Here is a 21,080-nt window from a genome sequence, read left to right as displayed (position 1 = left end):
AAAATTGAACTATCAAGTTCACCCTACATTTATTTATTTTATCTAGCAGGGAGGCTGAAAAACTTGGACTGCCCGTGCAGAGAAAGGAAAAACTCTGAGAAGCAGGAGAGAGATCTCTGGGTGGGCTGGGGCTGTGATGGCCTCTGGGCAGGGTGGCAGAGACCTCCCAGGTGGGATGTGCATCTCAGCTTTGGGCAAAGGCTTTGTGTGCAAGCTTGAAATGCTCTCATTAAAATCTCTGGGCAGCTCCAACCACCCACATTTCCTTGGGATCATGATTCATTCAGAGTGGGGGGATGATTGCTGACAGCAGAGGAGACCCTTTAAACCAGAAGGACTTTTTGTGGGTCACATAATTTGAACAGCATCAAACCAAATCTGACCCAGCTGCCCCAAGCCACCAAGTGCTTGGCCTGATTTTGGGGACAATGCAATGTCCCTGTCATGGGATGCAGGAGCAGCACCTCAGCCCCTTGAAGCACCTGTGAATAAATCAGTCAGGGCCAGGTTAACAGGCAAACAGTGGGACTGTGTGTTCCACCTGGCTGAGCAGGACTTGGAGTGAAAGCAGAAATCAAACATTTCTTCAGCCATCTCTGCCAGGCTCCTTCCCTTTCTGTTATCATTATCAGGATTGATTCAAGGTTAAACAAAATGTGCCCATTGTTCAGCCTTGCTGGGTTGGGTGGGAAGGAGGCAGGTCTGAGCACACCATGAGGTGCAGCTACAGAGGTGTTCAACAAGCTCCCTCTGCTCTGAGATCAGCTTCCTCCAGCCCTTCTTCTCCCCATTCTCTTGGCAGCATCCTGACCCTGAAGGCCAGAGCCCATCCTCCCTCTGCAGCTTTTGACTCAAAATCCTGCCCTCCACTCCAGCTGTGCCTTTGGAGAAGTTTGACTGCATGCCAGGAATGCTCTGACTGAGGCTCTTGATGGCTTTCATCTTTATTCCTCCCCACCTGCTCTCCAGTGAGGCTCCAAGGCAGGGATGTGTCCCCACCATAGGGAACTCCACCAAGGAAAGCTCCCAAAATGTCCCAAAGCACCACAGGATGCTGAAATCTGCCCCTCCCTGAAATCAATCCTTCCTCCAAAAGTGTATTCTGCCTTTTTTTTTGGTCAGAAAACCTTCCCAAACCACAAATCTCTTCCTTATTTTTCCCATATCCTTGCAGTTATCCCCACAGCAAGGCAAGGACTTCACCCTGCAGCCAGGGTTGTCTGCCCCATTCCTAAAAGAAAGGATACAGTGGTTTAATTGGATTTTCAGGCTATGGTATTAAAAAGAGATATGATAGATAGGGAAAAAATGTGGAGAAAACTAAAAGTACCAACAAGAAGGGAAACTCACAAGGACAGGGATTGCAGCAATTCTGCAAGGAAAGAAGCTGGATGGACCAGGACTGTGAAGGAAAAAGAATTAAACTCTGCTCCTCACTGCAGGAAAAATCTGCACCACAGCCACCAGTTATGTTTGGGAGCAGCATCAGCCCCTTTGTCTGGGGATATTTTTCCAACAAGTTTTGTCCCAGAATGGTCGACATTAAAAGCACATTTTTGTTCTTCCTCTGAGGAAACAGCAGGGATATGTCTGTGTGGGAGGGAGCTTTGAGAGGTACGTGAGAAGGAGCAGGGTCTCATAGGCTTGGTGTGCCCACACTTGGAATGGGGCTGCTTCTCTCTGGTGGCAGAGGCAGAGCATTTAATGGAGAATTAAATCAGGCTGCACAAAGGGATGAAAGCCTCCTTCCTCCTGCTGGCACCACCAGGAGCTCTAGGTGTTGGCACTTAGGGAAGCCAGGAGGAATGTCCCAAAGTGCCCCCTGGGACCCCAATTCCTGCCTGGACATTCCTCTGGTGAAAAACCCCACAGCCAGTCTCCTTTGGCATTGCTCTCCCAGTGGGGAAGGAGCCTTTTGGAGCTGTGATTTGGTCAGCTGGGAGCCCAAGGATATCAGCTTCTTCCAGCTGATTGTCCATGGGGGGGATGGAAATTGCAGAAATCAGCCACAGGGCTGGAGAAGGGCAGATTCCTCTCACTTTCATCCACCCCAGGGGCTCAAAATGAGCTGTAGAGCAAGGGAAACCTGCACACCCTTCCCCAGCTGCCTGCACCCCCTGCACTGCCCCTTCCAGCCAATCCACAGACCCCCAAAATGGTCAGGAACCTGGAAACATCCCAAGTGCCTGATCCTCAATTATCATTAATGATTATAATGATAATTCAGCCTATTCTACTCTTACTGTTCTTTTGAAAAAAACCAAAAAGCCTCCAGAACTCCCAAACCTGGATACAGCTATGAAATTCTCTTTCGGCCTCCATAAACCATTTCCAAGTAATTATGCAGCGAGCGGAGTTGAAAAGGAGCCGCGCACAATTGTCATAAAATGTAATTAATTTGGAGTAATTTACAATGGAGAAAAAGTGCTGCAAAAGAGTAAATTAGACAGGAGACTTGTGTGCTGGGGAGATGTGGTTTTGAAAGGCTGCTGACTAATACAGCACTGACCTGAAAGCAAATCCTTACATTCATGCTGGACCGGCTGTTTCCATGACAACAGTTGTTATTAGTAACTGAAAATGTATTGCTCTTACGAGTGGCAGCATATTTTTTTTTCAGTTGAATTCAAGAGCAGCTGGGTACTTTACTCATGAAGATAAAGTGCTCAGATCGCTACGGCACTAATGTTGTGTGCTGCACCTCTCACAACACCAACCTTATACTTACACATGATACAAAGAAACGGGAGCATTGCTTTAGGGGAAAAAACTCCAGAGGCGTGGAGTAAATGGCAACTTGTATCGAAGAAATCAAAAGAAAATAAGCAGGGTCATCGCGGTGCCTTAAATTAACTCTTCAGTGAAATTCCCTGGGGATTCAGGAGGACTGGAGCATCCAAGGAACAGGTACATCCTGTGAGGGTCTAAGGGAGCCAGCCTGACACCCCCAAATGTGGTGCCAGCCCCCCAAAGGGCACTGAGGACATCTCACACTTTAGGTTAAGCTACTTCTCATGCAGTATCCCCTCTCATTCCTGTCCTGAGAGCAGCAATTTTTATGATATTTAAATGAACAAACTTGGGAGAGAAAAACTCTCCCCTGGTTCAGACCTATGCAATGGCTCTGGCTGTAAAAGCATCCCTCTGATTTTTCCTGAGGAGGGCTTTTTGGAAAGGAGTAGGTTTAGATGAGATTTTAGGAAGGAATTTTTCCCTGTGAGGGTGGGCAGGCCCTGGCACAGGGTGTCCAGAGAAGCTCTGGCTACCCCTGGATCTCTGGCAGTGTCCAAATCCAGGCTGGATGGGACTTGGAGCAGCCTGGGATAATGGAAGGTGTCCCTGCCCATGGCAGGGATGGCGATGGATGGGCTTTAATCCAACCCAAACCATTCTGTGATCATTTGAACAGGAGCACACGTCAAAGAGTTTGGACTGTACGCCCCCTAAAAACAGCCAAAATACTGTGGGTAGACTCCAATGGCCACTGAATCAAGATAATCTCTGACAAATTTATCCGTGGCTCTTGTGCCCCTGTGTATTTCAAATGTCCCCTTCTAGAACATATGAGGAGAGTGGAAATCTCTTTGCACCAGAGTAAGAGGGGAGTAGAGCCCAGGAAAACATCAGTTGTCAAAGTTGCTCGAGTAGGCAAAATGCTGCACGTGATATTGTGTGAATGAGCCTGTGAATAGCAATAACATATTCAGGAAGCAAATAAGTTACAATCCATAATCAAAAAATGTTGCAAATTACATCCTTAATAGATTACATTTATAATCTACTTGAAAGAGATCTTTAGGCACTTAATTGACACATTCCAAGATAGCTATAACATATTGGCTAGTTAGATACCAATTGACATACTTATTAAATATCAATTAGCGCATTCCATAATTTGGTACCTAATTAGCTTGCTATAGCTATTCTATCAAATGCCAATTAAATGCTTGAAATTTCTTACAAGTTGGCTGTACTAAGATAATAATTAAGAATGCATTGCTTAAGTCATTTTTAGTTAATTACATGGCAAACTAATTTTGGCTACACACATTAGACCTTTCAATAAATCCCTCTTTATCAATCAATTGGTATCTAATGAACTCATTATTCTTTTGCTACGTCTGAATAAACCCCTGCTTTGCCATTCTCCTGGATGGATCCCAGCCTGGATGTGGGGCTCTGTGGGTCTGCCACCCCCTGGGCTCCCACAGGGATGTGACATGCCACGTCCCCAGCCTGAGGAGCAGTCCCTACTCCCATTCACGCTGTTTTTGGAGGGGTGGATCACAGGAGTCACAGTGGTTCCTCCTCTGCAGAGGCACTGCTCCAACCTCCTGCAGCATGGAGGGCTCAGCACTGAGGCAGCAGCTGCACCAGGGTGGGTCTGGGGAGGGATGGAGAGGAAAGGGACAGCTGGCTGAGGCTGCTCTGAGGTGTGGGAAGGGAGAAGACAGAGAGGGATGAAAGTGTTGGAGCTCAGGCGAGGTGGAAGAACAGTGTAAACATGAACTTGAGCTGATGCAATACAGGAATGAGCCTCACAGAGCAGAGCTCTCTGCGTGCCCGACGGCAACAGAGCACCACTCAAAATACAAAAATAGCTTCTTGTATTGATGTCTTCTCTCTCTTCTCCCCAGCAGCTATGAGTCAGCTGCCTGATTAGGCTAGTGCTGTGCATGGAGCATCTTTTCTGTCGGAGGAATCCATTGCATTAAGGTAGACAAGCTTTGGTGGATGTGGTGTCCCTCTGGATGCACCATTCTCTGCTGGGGGAGCTGCATGGTGACTGCCCCATCCCTGGGATTGGCAGAGTTTAGCTGGGCACCTCTAACACCCAGACTGGGAGACCTCTGGGGGGGCTGCTGGCTTGGAATGTCAGGGTGGGAGTCTGGCTATGGACTGCAGTGAATGTGGAGACTGATGTGGCAAATTGCAACACGCATCCCTCCAGGAGTGGGCAAGTGGAAGGTGTCTCTGCCTGTGGCAGAGGGTTGGAAAGAGGTGATCTTCAATGTCCCTTCCAACCCAAACCATTCTGTGATTCTGAGATCATGCCCATGGGTGGCTCCACCTTGTCTGAGAACACACTCAGGTGATACAGCCCATGACTGCTCTGAACACTCTCTTACTCGCTTATTTTGACTGGAAATCAATGAGCTTGCAGTACCCAGCGTTTTGCCCCTAGGTTCTAGTCTTTTGTTGTATTACTTTTAACAAATATAATAAAGATACCCCTAAAATGCCCATATTTCCCCTTTTCCTGGTTTTGCTCCCATGTATGTTTGATGTGTACATGCTTAAATTAGTGAAGCAATTTCAGTGATGTGGAAAGGGATTTTTCAGAACAGTCTGGGCTGTCTGCATTCTTCAGGGCTCTCAGGGTGTTGCATCCTGCTGCAGAACATGTCCCAGGACGCTGGGGAGGTGACCTGGGGACAGGGAAGGGACACAAACAAGTCTAGGAGAACTGGAATGCTGCTTCCTCTTCCTCATGGTCCACCCACTGTTTGTTCTCCACACACAGCCCATCCAAGGAGTGTCTCTGTGGAGTGACAGGACTCGTGTCCCTCCATCCCTGTGCAGGAGTGTGTTTGTGCTGACAGGGTGGGGAAGAGCAATTCGCTGTGTGGGCCTTGACAACTACATTTTTTACATCAAGCAAAGCCAGAAGCTTGAACAAATGCCTTTGTGGTGACAGAGTGAAAGGGCTGCACGATTTTTTTCTTCGTTCTGACATGATGAAAAAAGGCTTTTGACAAAATCCATTCTGCCCTTTGAATGAAGTTATTTGTTTGACTAAATGCACTGACTCCATCCAAATTATTTATTAGATTTGCTTGACATTGCAGGCAACCTGGATTCCTGCAGGACTGGGGGTGAGAGGTGGGCTCTGGATTAATCTCAACTGATAACAAGGCAAATCAAGCAAAGAGATGCTTTTAACTTTAAAAAAAGAAGCGTGGTAGGAATCCAGCCGTGGCAGACCTCACAGTCTCAATCTGAGACACTCTGGTTGGACTGTGTTCTTCCCACACATCCATGACACCATCAATAACATTCATCCCTACAATCCTGCATTAATATTGTTGTCAGCATTGGTTTTTCAGAGGTTTCACAAGTAAAAAAATCCCAAACATATGTGCTGGAAGAAGATTCTGGCTCCCTGTGGGATTAGAAGTAAAGAAAGGGAGAAGGAATCTCTGCTGAAAACAAAGAAAAAGGAGAAACAGGAAATAAAGAATTTGATGATTCTATCTTTCTAAGTCGTGGTGATGCAGTAACAAGGTGCTCCTCCAGTGCCATTGAGTGCTCCAGCAGCACACCCCAGCTCTGCAGGATCCATGGGGTGTTTGAGCCTTTGCAGCCACTGCAAGAGCCAAAGCCAAGCCAGCTGTCTGCCTTTCCTTGGGCAAGCCGTGTTCTGGCCTTCTGCTTGAGAAGTGCAGGCTGGGTGGTGTGAGAATTCACCTGGCTCCATTTTCTCTTCAATGGGACTTTTCCATCAGCTGAGCACAGTTTTTTACCCCTGTTAGCATGCCAGTCCCTCACTGACTTGGCCTGAGCTCTGAGTGGAAACTACTGACATGTGAGATGCTGACTCTGAGGTTACTGAAACTGAACTCACGCAAGGCGCATGGAGGCAAGCAGCCCTGTGCCCTCCTCACTCTTCCTCCTTGTCTCGTGCCTTTGTGGTGCTTCTCGTTTGGGGTTTCACAGCTCCTGCCTGCTGATGGTGGGTGCCAGGGCAGGCTGGGACGGGCTCTGTCAACTCCACCTTGGAGTTACTTTTTCTTGAAATCGAGGATCGTGCGTCACGGGGAACGGGACCTTCCAGTGACGCAGGGGGAAAAAGTAAATCAGTTGTTTTGGGGCTCGGCGGTGCTGGGAATGGGGAGGTGAAAAACCCAGCCCTGCCAACAGCCGGGGTCACACTGACTAAACCCGAGAGCAAAAGAAAGGCACAAAATCTGTGGAAATTACCAGGCAGGGTGAAACCAGCGGAGGAAAAGCGCGCAACTTTCCACGCTCGGCTTTGGTGCGAGGATCCTGCCTTACGGGAAATGTTTGCCGTGGAGCTATTAATAAAACCTGCTGAACAAATACCCAGCCACTAAACAGCTCTCCTGCACATTAATAATCAGATCCAGGGTAATATTTAATCTAACCATTTAGTCTGTAACAGACTAGCTGTTCCTTTGCTTTTAATTACCCCTTTCGTTTTAAGCTAACTGTACAAATTGGCAAGATTTATGAAGCATCACTGAGCACCATACCTCAGCCTGCCTCGTGGCTCTACAATTAAAATGCTCATTTTTGAAGACTAGATTTGTTTAATCCTCTAAAGAACCCTTGAAGTCATTTGGACAAATATTTTAGCCTCTGCTCCTGTCTGAATGAAAGTGGGTGCAAGGGAGACTGAAACCAGCTCAAAGTTCGTGCACAGCACCAACACTGACACTTTGTCTGACTCTAACAGGCAGCACAGAGCTCTTTGGGAGATTTTTGGGATGAGATGGGCGTTTCAACTTGTTTTTCATTCATGCTTTCTACTTCTGTTCTCTTGCTTCACATGAGCAAGTCAATTGCTTCTGTGAGCAAGTTCCCCCAAATTTATCCCAGTGGTTTGTGGGTGGGAACAAGAGCTCGTGTTCAGGCTGTCTGAGGTCTGCAGGTTTCTCTGGGTTGGTGCAGTACTCACTCAGGTTTGTGTTTTAAATGCTCTGTTGTTGGAGCACTGCACAAACATGGAATAGAGACATTTCCTTTGCATTACAGAGGAAGTCATTCTCATTGATGGGAAACATCGATGGTCTTTGCTTAATAGATTAAGTGATGAAGATTTAGCCCTTTGCCACCCCACCACGAAACAGCTCCATCCAGATCCTCACAATGGGCACTGGGTTATCCAGCCAATCCCTTTCTATCCCTAGGTAAAAGTTGGAAGTCTCTGCTTCCTTTTCCTGCTGATTGTGGAAATGAGACAGATTATGTGAGGGCAGTCTGGGCTGGCTGAACCCCTGCCTGGCTCTGCTCTGACTCAGGGTCTCCACATTCAGCTCCAGCTGTGTGAGGAACACAACCTTTGATGCATGGGAATTGCTTATGGAAAAGGAGCCTTGCAATGTAATTTTTATCAGGGCTAAGGCTGTTCCTTGCCTTGGAACAAAGCAGAGCGAGAAGCTGCATCTCCAGTAAGGGATGGGAGATGACACGTCCGCTCTGCTGGAGCACAGCAAACAGACACTTGCCCAGGGCAGCAGCCTGAGGCACAGACAGAAGTACACATGGGATGCTCCAGGGCTTGTGAAAGCTGCTCCAAGCCCGTAACAGCTCCAAAGTGAGAACAGCCTCATCCCCTCCAGCGCTGCTTTCTGCAAAGCCAGCAGGAGGGAAACTCTTCCCCTTCTCTCATCACCTCTCTGCCATCCTGGACCCCTCCTCTGCACTTGTGTCTCCCCTACATTTACCCTCTCCCCCCGAGCAGGTGGGGGCTCAGTGTTGCCCAGGGCTGTGTCTGTGTGTGCACACCCCGTGCAGCAGCCATCCTGTCCCTGCGTCCTGTGACCCGTCATTGTGGCTCCTCAGGTCTCAGGAAGCGCTGGCACCGAGTTTCATTTCTGAGCAGCGCAGCCCGTGTCTACGAGGAAATGAAAAGTCGAAAGAGTGATTTGCAGTGGCAGCGCTGACGGGCTCCGCTCTCGGCCGGGCTGTGGGAGGCTGAGTCAGCCCTGCCGCCCGCCTGCCCCGGGGCTGGCCCGGGAAACCAGGGATGGGGAAACCGCTCCTGTGCCTCCCCGGGCACCTCTGCAAAAGCCACCGTGCTCGAGCTGGCCCCTGGCACCAAAGGGTGCCCCTGTCACCAGCCGACAGCTCCGGTGCCACGCTGTACCCCGGCCCTGAGCTGGCTGCTCTCCTGCTCCCCGCCTCGCTCCTCTCCCGTTCAGTCCTTGCTTTTCTGCATCACTCTGTGCCTGCTTCTTTTACCCTCTCTTTCTTTATCTTGCTCTGGCCTCACTCCGTTTTCACCCGAGAGAGGGGAAAGTGCTGGTCCATGAATGCCCCGCTCCCCTCTGTCCCGCACATCCCGGGGCCAGCTCCGATGGAGCATCCCACCATTCGCCCCTCCGAATGTCTCTGCCCTCGGCTGTCACGGGCAGCTGGAAGGTGTAAAGCAGGGAAGAACAGCCCCCACAGCATCTCGCCAAGCTGAAGCCTTGCCAAGTCCTGCTGCTGGGGTGGCAGTGGTTATCTCCAGGACGGCAGGCTGAGCTAGTCCAGCTCAGCTAACTCTGCCCCTGCGGGGTCCTGCACGGCTGCTACAACGGATTCCAGGCCCCACCTAAAGATACCAAAAGTGGAAGGTTCACCTCTTCCTTTGTGAATTTGTCCCAGTGCTGTTAAGTGTCAGCTGTCCCAGAAGCGTGTGCCGTGATCCTGAGTGGAAAATGTTCATATTCACCTTCCAGCCTTTTCTTGCTCTGCCTTTCCTTGGCAGGAGTGTAAGCTCTTTAGTATCAGACATCTCCATCCCAGCTTAATTTTTATTCTTTCCTTTGACTTTTATAAATGTCTCATTTCAAGATATTTTTCTTGCTCTGTTATGATTTATTTGGCTGAATATTCCAACAGCTGACTGAATGTATGGATGCCAGATCTTTGCAGTTTGGCTGCACGACTTTCAGGGAGTGCTGGGAGGAGAGGCAAGACAGCATTCTCTCTCCCCCTCTCTCCTCCATTCCCTGTCAGACATCCCATGTGCTGCAGCACTTCATGTTCAAGTGCTCCACCACCCCTCAAAGAGCTTTGGCTGTGGGTAGATCCTGCTTGGAGTTCCCCTTCCCCAGACTCTTTTTTTTCCTAATCCAACTTTGCATTAGGCTGGATTAAAATTATTTCCTTTCATTTCCTTTTGATTAGGCCCTGTTTTCCAGGTGATACCAGTGTCTCCAGTGGCAGTGTGGGACTGGTTCTGTGCCACTCACCCGTTCACCAGGCTGTGTGTGACCGGCAGGTCTGACCAGCAAAATTCCCCCAGGAATCTGATGGAGGGACCAGAACTGGCCAGCCCTCTGCCAGCTGTCCCTGCCACCAAACTGGGACCAATTTCTGCTTCTCCCCCTGCCCACAGAGGCTCCTCTCTGGCAGCTTTTTCTCCCTGGCAAATTCAGAGTCGCAGCACAGTTCCAGTCCTGCCTCCACAGGTGGGAGAACTGTAGAATGGATTGGGCTGGAAGGGACCTTTAAGATCATCTTGCTCCAGCACTTTGGGCACAGGGTGGAGGTTATTGTCCAGTTATTATTAGAAATCATCCTGAAGTCAATCAATACCTGCAGATTTATAGGTGGGGTGAGAGCCTCCAGCAGCTGAAGGCAGCAGTGTAACAGCTCATATCAGACAGATCTGCCTGAGACAGACAGTGTGAAATTACCTATTGAGTGTAAAACACAGAGAGAAAGTTTTTATGCAGGTCATGACCTGGAGCAAAAAGTCTGGGTTGGTTTTGGTGTTTTGGGTTTTTTTTTTTAGTTATTTCCATAGATTTTTTTTTTTTTTTTTAATGCTCATAGAAACCACCCTTCCACTCTGTCCTGGAATAAGGGCATTGACAGTGGCTGGCAATCAGCCTGAGCTCCTGCCTGCTCTGGGATCACCCAGCTTCTCTCTGGTCTGGAAAACTTTCATAAACAAGAGGTCTCTAAAACAATAGGATTGGAACCTCTAAAAGTAGGTTGTAGACTGGAGAGAGAAGTCAGACAATTAAATTTCAGAAAAAATTGAACATCCCATCCAACTGTGTGCAAGTATTATTAACACCAGAACAGTCTTGGAAGGTGTTGGTTTCCCTCTCTTCACTGCCTCGAAGGTGCTGAGTGACTAACAAGAGAATTAAGTCCTGTTACTCTCTTTTGCCTTCTTATGACTTTCTAATTTGGAAGGTCCAGTTTTTGTTTCTTGACTCAACTTAAAGGGAAAATATTACTCAAAAAATATTTTTAATGGTAAAAAATTAACTTTGTTGAGTCTAAGGATCTGTTTTGGTGTTTCTTGTGCACTGAAACTTCATTGGAGAAAATATTGTCCTCACATAAAAGGTTTGATTTCAAATTTAAGAAGTCCTGTAATCATCAAGGTTTTTATTAAGAAGTCTAAAATAGAGCTGCAAAATACTTATAAAGCTGTAACTAATCCAAAGTGAGCTTCACATTCACAATATTTGAGATTTTGACTTTTGAGCCAGCTCTGTGATCTGCATGCCAAGGAGCCCTGGCATTGTGTAGGAATCTGAAGCTCCAGGGTGAGTGATGGGATGTAGAGCCTCCCATCCCAACTATTCTCCAAAGTCTGTGAAAAGGAAAATCTACAGAGCCTTGGACTGAAGTAGATAAGGAGGGCAGGAAAGAGAAGAACAAGGAACAGGTGAAAACTTGAGTGTTTTGAAGGCCCACTATAGAATTAAAAACTCCCTCAAGCCAGGAGGTCCAGCACTCCAAAAAGTCCATCACTGAAAGGAGTGAAAAGAGTCTCCCTTGGGATTGTCTGTGCCTGTCTGACCGTACAATGGAACAAATCACCTCAACAAGGGGCTCTGGAGAGGTGGAGAGTTATCTTGGATTAACTCCCATCACCATGATTTGCATCTATAAAATCATCCTAAACATTTTTCAGAATGTCAAAAACATTTTTCCCCAAACTAGTGAGAAGGCACAAGAAAAATCCCCCAAAAGGCACCTTTAAAGACAATAGGAGTTTGATTTTTTTTTTTTTTTACAAGCCTCTGAGACATTTGTGTGGGACTCTTTTCTCAAGTACATAAAAGGAACTAAAGACTTAAAAATGTGAGTGAGAAAAGACAGTGGAAAATAATAATGCAGGCCAGTAGCCCACACAGACTTGAGAAAGTATCACTGTGTTGGCTGCAAATGGAAAAACCACTAATAAGCCACGCACAGATCCTACCACAGAGCTTGAAAATCTGTGTTTTCATCAAACTCTGCCATTGCTTCTCCCAGAAAGATGAAGTTTCCCCGTGTCTGTGCTCCTCACGGCTCCTCACATGGCCACCCCATCCCTGTTCCTGCAGGACCTTGCCCAGCAGACCCAGCTCACCCACGGGCACAGCAGCCTTGTCACACAGGGAGATGTGCCACAAGCCATGGAGATGAACTGCTCCTGGGTGGAAAACCTACAGCAGAGACAGCCCAGAAAATCAGTGTCCTCTTCCCATTTCCTCCCTCACTTCAGCTCATCATCCCTGAGTGTCTCTCCCTGGAAACTGGAAATTCGGGAGTGTTGGAGGTGCAAGGCACTGCCCAGCCCGGGACAGTGGCTGTGCTCCAGGCAGCCTGCTGCACACAACTGGGGCACTGGGGTTGGATCCTGGGGCAGCTGATCCCCAGGGGTTTGCCTCAGTGCCCTGGCACCTTATGAAGTGCCTGTGCAGGTTTTCAGCTGCTCAGGGCCCCAGAGATTCTTTAGGTGAACAGTGGGGCATGAACGTTGATGATGGCAGGGTTAGGAGAACCTGGAAATCATGGAGTGGTTTGTGCTGGAAGGGACCTTGAAGATCATCTAGCATAGGAGATTGGGATATTTGGATACACAATTAATATGATTGAGTAGAAGCTATTTATTGTTTACATTAAGCTATAGTTATACATTTTAAGCTGTTTGTTCATGTGGTCGGGCATTATTTGATTTGCTCCCTTGCACTCTTCAGGACACTTAATTGGTTAAAGTCTATTATTTCCTTGTGTTTCTTTTATTTAAGTTTTGCATTTTTAGTGGTTAGTTTCTTAATTTTTTTGTTCTTACTTTAGTTTTGCTTTTGTCTTAGTAACTTTAAAGAATTCTTCAGAGTTCTGATAACAATAACTACAAGCAATTTGATGAAATACTTCAAAACTCTTTGACTAGTACACAAATAACCTAAATTATACAAATATATTACGACAATCTGGTTCCACCCCTCAAATACAGCTTTAAAGCAGGGAGAGTGAGCTCAAAGCTTCAGAGAAGCAGCTGGGGCTGGATACACACCTTGAGTCCCCTGCCCTAGGAAACTTCCTTCCCTGTGCAGCAGCTGAGCTGAGACCTCAAACTCACAGAGGCAACAAGTGCATTTTAAGACCATTTCATCAGCACTTCAATCTGGGAAGCAGAATTTGGTTTATTTTGAATTCTCCCTCCACCACCACCATTTCCTGCACAGAAGCTTTGAGAGAAGGAATTCCTTCATTGAATAAACAAGTCTAAAAGGGAGAAAATAGATTTTAAGAGTAGTAAATATGTGTTCAATGAGTGATTAAATCAGCTACTTTGGAACAAAGTGGATTAAAATTGTTTCTGGGTTGTGCTGAGGGACAGTGGTGGTTGTAAGTGTGAGAAAAAGGCAACAAGAACAGAAATTAAGACAGGCTGGGACAGCTGGGGCTGCTCAGGAGACCTCACAGCACCTTCCAGTATCTGAGGGGTGCCTCCAAGGAAGTCAAAGAAAGACTTTTTATCAGTAACTGTAGTGATAGGAGGAGGAGTTCAAACTGAAAGAGGGGAAATACAGGTTAGATAGCCACGAGTGGTGTTTCCCTGTTGAGGATGGTGAGGCCCTGGCACAGGGTGCCCATCCCTGGAAGTGTTCCAGGCCAGGTTGGACCACCCCAGTAATGCAGAACACACCATAATCCCTCTTCCCTGCCAAGGGTTTTTGAAGCAGTGTTCAGCAGCTCTTGAGACACTGAGCTGAGCCCAGGCACAGAGTAAAAGGTCATTTGGTAATAAAATGCTCACTTCCCACGCACCCATTTCCACTTGACTACAAACTGCTAATAAGTTAACACCAGCCACAAACAGTGCACACGGGCCTCAGAAATTAATAGGGGGTTTCAGTATTGGTTTGAGACGAAAGTAATAATCAAAAATAGGTGTGGGTGCATTAGGAATATGAAATAGGCTCCTTCACAGTGCAGACTTTCAGCCACAGAAATCCTGACTTACTGGAAAGTCACAAGTGTCTGCCATCAGCAGTTGGCAGAGCTGATGCACTTGTCACTCCTCCCTGGAAAATGAGGGATTTCTCAGGCTTGAGCCCAGCCTGGGGTTTCCTTCAGCTGGAATAAGGCATCTGGGAAAGGTCACACCCTGCTGCTCCCACTGGATCCCATCTGATGGGACATCCTGTGCCTGGTATCCAGGTCAGCTCACCTGGGACTAGGAGCAGCCTCACCAGCCCTCGAGGGACTCATGATACACCATCAAACATCACTCAGGCAGAGACAATTGTCCTGTGAACTCCAAGCAGAAGAAAACACATGGATGTGGGATCTCCTGCTTGATTTTCCCTTTCCAAGCTAAGGGATGCACCATGGAGAAGTGTGAGAGCCAGACAGAAGGCAGTGCTCTTGGTTCCCAGGGCAGGGTGGGTCCTTCTCATTCCCAAGGTGCTGCTCAGGTGTTATCAACTCATGCTTTCTTTTTGCATTTCCACCCACCCAGAGGGTTCTGAAAACATCATCCATGGACAGCCTGACACCAAGAGAGAAATGCCTTTTTTCTTTTACTATTTTTAAATCCCATGATATTTTAAACCCACTCATCTGAAGCATGAGCCATGATCACTTGATGCTGACAGAGCCAGAAATGATCAGCCTGGCTGTGCTTTGGGAATTGTCCCTCCAGCTGGGCTGTGGGGAAGAGGGCACAGCTTCATGGGGAAAGAGGGAAGAAAGAAGGAAAGCAGACAGCAGAGCCATGCCAATGTCCTTGTGGGAACAGAGGGTGCCTGAGGGTCCTCAAAGAAAAGGCAATTATAGGACATTCAAGGAGAAAGTGAAGTGCCATTCCACACAGGTTAAGACACAAGGATGCTGTTCCAGGTGCCCAGCCCTATTGCAAGAGAATCACGATGCAGGAAGGACTGGGAGAGGGAAAGGAAAGAGATGAAGAGGATTCTCCATTCAGTGGCACTCCTGTTCTGGGCAGGGTTGTCCTACATGGCACCAACTCCTTCCTGCAGTGCCAGACTCTGCAGAGGAGTTTGAGGAGACCAGCAGAGCGCAGGCATGGCAGATGGGACAGGGTGGCAGAGGTGACAGCGCTGTCAGGATGTGCTGAAAGGTCTCACACAGTGGCAGTGGTGTCCCATCTGCAGGAGGAGCTCTGTCAGGGCATGAGGTCAGCCTGACTGAGGGTGCACAGCAAGCTCTGCCCACCCAAGAGGAGTGACTGCAGAGCTCAGCATCCTGTCACCCCTTGGGGACTGTCCCAGAACCCACTGGTGGGTGGTGACAGCCTTGCCTTGGCTTTCAGAGGCTGCTGTGTCACTGAGGTAACCTTTCCTCAGTCACTGGGGTTTTGTGCTGGTGAGTCAGGAGAAGATGCTGATCATCATCATCATTGCAAAATAAGTTCTCAGTTGGAAGTCAGCCAAGTGTGATGCTGGCTGGTCATGGACACCTTGCAGAAATGGAAGCACAGCCTTGAACAGATGATGCAATGCCTGGTACAAGGGTTTGGGCTGGATGGCCAGATTTGGTTCACAGACGATATTTTACCCTCACCAAATCCTACCAGCAGGATTTCCAGTTGTGATGATGTTGTCCTTCTGCTTACAGTAACTTTCCCTCTTCAAAATCCAAACAAAAAATTAGGAAAAACTAATTAATGATGACCTCAGATATTGGAGTTCTGGCTCCAGAGCATCTTCGGAAATGACTTGTGATCACACAGTGTGCAGTTTTGATCCAAACTTGACATAATCATATTTTTAATCATTTTATTTAATGTTCCCTTTAGCTTTGTTGTTTACTCAGAGCAGTCTCCTAACACTTCTCTCTTCCCATCCTCTTCCCATCTGAGAATCTCAGTTAAAAATTAAAGCCACAGAAGATCCAGTCAAAAGTGCATAAATTTCTCCCATATGAAAGTTTTCCAGGTCATTCCAAGGTGATTATATTGAATCTCTTAAAATTCTACCTATTAGTAACAAAATATCATCCTTTTTTGGTAAATGTAGTAAACCAAATATTCTTATGCTTTTTCTAAACCTCCACTGTGTGACTAGAGCTAAAGGCAGAGCTGAAGGGATCAAAACATTTCCAATCTTGGAAAAAAAAAAAAAAACAAAATCTAAAAACCCAATCAGAACATTCAATTTCAACAAGTATCTCAGTGACAGATGGGGCTTCCCATTCCAGGCCACTTCCTCTGTGAGAGGGAATCCACAAGAATAGGAAGCACAATGCACGGCCTGTGCAGCCTCTTGTGCTCATCTGGTCCCCTTAATGTGTGGAATGTGAAATTCCATCTGGCATCCACAAGCACTCCAAACACATTTGTGGGGAGAGGGATGGCAGAGCTGTGGGAGGCACTGCAGAAGCTCTGCTCGTGGTGCCACCAGAGGAATGGGCACAGAAGAGAGAAAAATACCAGTTGCATGCTCTGCAAATGGGGGATTTTGTGGGGCTGTGGAGGAGGTGAAGGAGAAAGGTTTTGGTTGCTCTGTTCTGTCACTGGGTGTGGTTTTGTCCTGCCCTGTTGCAGCAAAGGGCAGCTGTCTGCAGGCTCCTGAGAGCAGAGGAGGGCTGGAACACCTGGAGGAACTGCGCTGGTGCATGACTCTGAGCTCCCCCCTCTTTGATCTGGTGCACTAAATATGATCCTTTTGGTTGAGCTCCGTGCTTTGATTACAGGCTAAAAGCTGCGTGTGTACTTAAACGCCTGAGCAAATAGAGTGAACTGTTCTTGGAAAGCGAGTGCTCACAGTTTAATTTATCTCACTTATCCCTCCAGTCTGGCAGCTTATAAGTAACTGCTATGATCAGAGACAAGTTGTTTCCCATTCTATCTGGAGGCAAATAATAGTTTCACAGAAAGGGATCTGACACTCTCTGTACTTAAGTGTTTCTCACACACGGAACATTTGAAAACCACGATTCAAGCGCCGGGTGTCAGGAGAGGAGTCAGCCCTGGCTTTTTGTGGGGAAGGTTCTCCCTGGCCCAGAGCCAGCCCAGTGTGCCATGGATCAGGTACATCCTGAGGGTAATGAGGCAGCAGCAACACAACTACCACTGTGTTCCTCCTAATAGGGACTAATGGGGCATCGCTGGAGAGTGACTGATGCCACGCATGTAATTGTGAGACGGATGTGTGAATTTAATAGGGCACAGATTAGAGAGTAATCAATAAGTCTGGGCCAGAGCCTTAATGGAGCTGATACGGTGGGGAAATGCTGCGTGGCAGAACTATCTTTGCAAAACAGCTAAAATTCCTAAATAGTGTTTCAATGTTGCCTTCAGGAGTGATGGAGGAGGATGCTGTACCCCTGAGGATGCAGCCCCCAGAGGAGGGATTTATGGATGTTCCTGAAATGCTGGCTCTTCCCTCAGCTAAGACTCGCACGTTTTACTCAGAGAACAACATCTTTAGTGGCACTGCTCAAAGCTGAGCCCCTTTCGTCATACCAACTATTTTGGTGTTTGCTGGGCTCTTCACAAATCCACCTGCTCCTTTGGGACTTCTCTCAGGAGCTGACACCAGAGCAAGAAATACTGCATGGGATTAAACCCAAACCCCGTTTTTACAGGTGGATCCATCGGCTACAAAATTATGTATGTGGGTTTTGAGTGAAAGCCCAGCCCAAAGGGCTTTAAAAAGCATGACTCAGTGATGTCCCTGGGCTGGGGGCGGGTTGTACCACAGGAGACTATCTCCACCTTCCGAGACACGAAGCTGGAGTGGATCTGTCCCACTGTGCACTAAGGATTCTTTGTAAAACAAAGTGGAAAGAGGCACGTTACGTCCTTTTATCTGAATGACAGCGGCTTAGGTAATAGTGTTTTACTCCCTGTGGTGCTAAGCAAGGCATAAATCCTCTGAGAATTGAAGTAATAGACATAAACCCTCCCCTCTCTTCTTCCCCCTGTGACTCCACTCTTCTCCACTCCTGTATTAATGGATATTTTATATCTGGAAGGATTTCAAGAGTCTGTAGTAGGTAGTTAAACATCCAGATGTATCAGTAATAATTATGCTCAGCTTGGGGAGGCGAGGCACTTGAATAACAGGCATGGTTTCCATGGATGGCTACAAGATTATAAACATAAAATTTATAAGTGGAATGGGAACATTTGGTTTATTTTCTCTTCTCTTTACAATCACTGCAGTTTAAATTGAAAACAGTGAAGGGTAGCAGAGCCAGGCAACAACCTGAAGACTGTAAACAAAATAATTCATGTCTTACTGATGGGATATGGTCATATAATCAGTAAATTAATTTAGCCTACTCTAGTTTCACCATTAACTTTCTATTTTCTCATTTCAATGGCATTTCCCTGCCCAGTTTATGTCTCTCCTCAATACATATTGTGCTATAAACCAGAAGCAAATATCTTGAAGGGTAAATAAAGAGGTAACGAGTCTACAAAAAAGATGTTATTGAAGTACATTAACTTCTACTTACTATCTTTTAAAATTTTCTTCATCCAAGATTCATTTTTACTATTTGATCAGTTTCAATATAAAAGTAAAATGCCAAGATATCTGATTTTTACACTTTGTCCTTAGTACCTAACAGCACCAACTGTTTCCCCGAGACAAGACAAGTATTTATGACCTGGAAAGGAAGGAAAGGCTTGCAAGCCTGAGGGTATGAAATCAGGATGACTCAGAACAGGAGCTGGAAAATCACTTCAAAAGGTCTTCCTAGCCCTGACTGGGACAGTGGTTGATCTAAGCCATGGTCTGGCAAGAGAGGAACCAGTAATTCATATTGATTTAAAGCCATCTTTGCTACAAAGCAAAGCAGACACCTGATATCCATGTGCAAAGCCTGTCTGTGTGATAGCGCATCTGTGAACGTGTGCAATTAGTGCAATTAGATGGCAATTTATATGTAAATGCCCATCCAGTCAAATGTGCCTTCACTTAATTTGTGAATGCACTGGAATATCATTTCAGAGGGGTTTTCTGCATTTTCACAACTTGCCCCTTGATAACTGAATGCAGGAATCCCACAGTGCCAAGCAGGGGTGCTGGGCTCTGCTGGGGCAGGAGCCGGGGCCAGGACACGGCTCTGGCCAGGGCTGTGCCATTCCCCTGGGTCGTGCCAGGGAAGCAGACTCCTGGAAGAGTGGTCTGCACTCTGAATGAGCTGCTTTCTGTCCCTGGATGAGGGAGAGCTGCTGTCCCATCTCCCGGAGGATCTCTCCCTGACTCCCAGCACTGAGGGACAGGAGCAGCTCCAGCTGCTGCCCTGGGTGAACTCAGGGTCCTTTCAGGAGCCCACCTGATTGAAGTGTGAACTCCCCTCAGCCAAAACCTGGGGCAGATCTGGGCTCTGGTCGTGTGCAAGAACAGCAATTGGGTGTTGAAGCTGGGAGCTTTGCACAGGGATGTGGCTCATTGGCCATGACTGTCCTGAGAAAGATCAGGCTGTCACTGAAACCTTGGCTCTCACCCACTGTCCTCAGGTAACCATCAATTCCTCTTCGGCAAAAATCCCCATGGAAACAGTCCTTTGTGTCCTTGACATGGCCCTGAGGACAGGAGGACCTCAGCCTGCCCAGTCACCAAACAAACACAACCTCTCCCTGCGACAGTTCTGCCTTATTTCTCTCCACCAAGGCTGGGATTAATACATGGGAGTCGTAGTTTCGAGATCAGAGTTGGATGTTTATTGTTCCTTATCCATTTACAGGCTCACCAGCCCTGAGCTCTAACTAGCAAGTGAGAGAAATGAGGTAAAATGGAGAACTTCTCTATCTCTACAAGGTCTTTTCAAGGACAATCCATCCACTTATGAAATGCCACATAAATTATTTTTACTTTAGGCTTAATAACGAATTACTTGACGTCTGTAATGCAGACTCCATCAACCAATTATAGAAAACCACCCAAACCCATGAAGAAAAAGAAGGAAGAAGAAGGTGAAGAAGAAGTTCCCAGACAATGCCCAAACTCCTCCATCTTTCCTCACTTGTATTGCTATATACTAAAATCCTAAATCTAAGTTTTTCACCCTGTGAGATCACACAACACTATCCAAACTACACAACCCCAGAGCTATCACCCAATCCCAGAAGCCTGTCCCACGGCCTCCAGTCAATTGTGGTGCTTGCTTGAGGATCAGAGCCCTTTAGAACAGAAAGCCTGAAATTTTCAGCCTTCAGGGTTCTCAGCTCTGCCTTGAGCCACTGGGGAATTTGGATTTCTGTAGGTCCATGAGAATTGAGAGTGCATCCCAAGAGTGTGTTGGCTGAGGTAAATAAAGCACAACCTCTCCCCCTGACAGGTTAGAGGAGGCTGCAGAAGTCTGTGCTCAGGGAGCAGCAGCTGTGTGAGCACAATATGCAACGTGTACATACAGGTTTACCAAGAAGAGGATAAATTTTAATAGCAGGAATATTTTAACTGCTCAACATGCAAACAGGCTGCTGTGCTGATCTGATCAATGCTGCTTTGCAGACCGCATTTGCCATGGTGCTATATATAGTGTTCCTGGAGTTTTATTTAATAGGATGCTACATTTGATCCTAATGTGCCATCTCAGAAATAATGAAGCAGAAAAGATCTTTATCTTCTGTGAAACTTGCAGTTATTGGCAGCCATTCAGAAAAAAAATAAAAGTAATTGCACAATCTTTGGAGATATTGTATTGCTAACTGATTTCAGTGTGAAGCTTGGGTGGTTTTCATTCTGAGTTAATCAGGCAATGGACCATGTATGTTGCAAATACATCACTTTCAGACACTCTCCACATATTGACAAATACAATTGCTGGGGCTGCCTGAACCAAGGCTCTCTGTGTCTTTGGATCCTTCTTTTGGAGCAAAATAAATAATTGAGGAGAAGAAGAAGGAGGACTCTTTACAACATGCCAAAAGCACTCCTCTTGCTGAAGCACAGCACCATTTGTCATTCCATTGCATTATTTTGGAGCAGATGGCTCAGGAACTGGTGTGCTTGGGATTGCTCAAGGTACTAAATATAGAGCCAGGAGTGGAGACAGGCCCCAAAATTCAGCAGGAATCAGTGATGCAGTGATTACATTTTAGTGCTGCTACCTGTGGCACAGGACACCTCCTG

The sequence above is a fragment of the Sylvia atricapilla genome, chromosome 16, assembly GCF_009819655.1.
Source record: "Sylvia atricapilla isolate bSylAtr1 chromosome 16, bSylAtr1.pri, whole genome shotgun sequence".
NCBI classification, from domain to species: domain Eukaryota; kingdom Metazoa; phylum Chordata; class Aves; order Passeriformes; family Sylviidae; genus Sylvia; species Sylvia atricapilla.
This window is presented reverse-complemented; position numbering follows the sequence as displayed.